The sequence below is a fragment of the Sinocyclocheilus anshuiensis genome, unplaced genomic scaffold (assembly GCF_001515605.1).
Source record: "Sinocyclocheilus anshuiensis isolate Anshui unplaced genomic scaffold, SAMN03320099.WGS_v1.1 scaffold701, whole genome shotgun sequence".
Lineage (NCBI taxonomy): Eukaryota > Metazoa > Chordata > Actinopteri > Cypriniformes > Cyprinidae > Sinocyclocheilus > Sinocyclocheilus anshuiensis.
In genome coordinates, this window is record NW_015539895.1 from 844,690 (window position 1) to 845,047 (window position 358).

The 358-nt window shown below is 34.6% G+C and overlaps 1 protein-coding gene across 2 annotated transcripts in view; it reads right to left on the reverse strand.

Annotated features, from left to right (window-relative positions):
- Positions 1 to 358, reverse strand: part of LOC107685927 (methyltransferase-like protein 22) — an 11,786-nt gene that overhangs the window by 10,104 nt on the left and 1,324 nt on the right. The gene's annotated exons all lie outside the window — the stretch shown is intronic.

Sequence of the window (358 nt, forward strand, 5' to 3'; positions counted from 1 at the left end):
GAAACCAACAGGAAAAAAAAAAAACTTGGCCATAACATTATATCAAATTGCAGTGAAAAAAAATCCTATACTTTATGTACAGTATAGCCTATAGCTGATTATAAATAAATCTGAGACTGACTGCCTGCTGGTCATTTAAAATTACAGGCTAATAGCCTTCTAAAGGTCAAACCTGTGTATACAGGGAATGGTTGACAGTCATTTTATAAGTACTTAGGGCACACATGGAAACCAAATAGCCAGGGACCAAGGCTGTTAACACAAAAGGTTACAGCTGCTAATGACAAACTCTCAAATATGTAATATGGAGCACTGCCATGAAATTGTTATTTATAAAACTGCCAAAAATAAGTGAAGT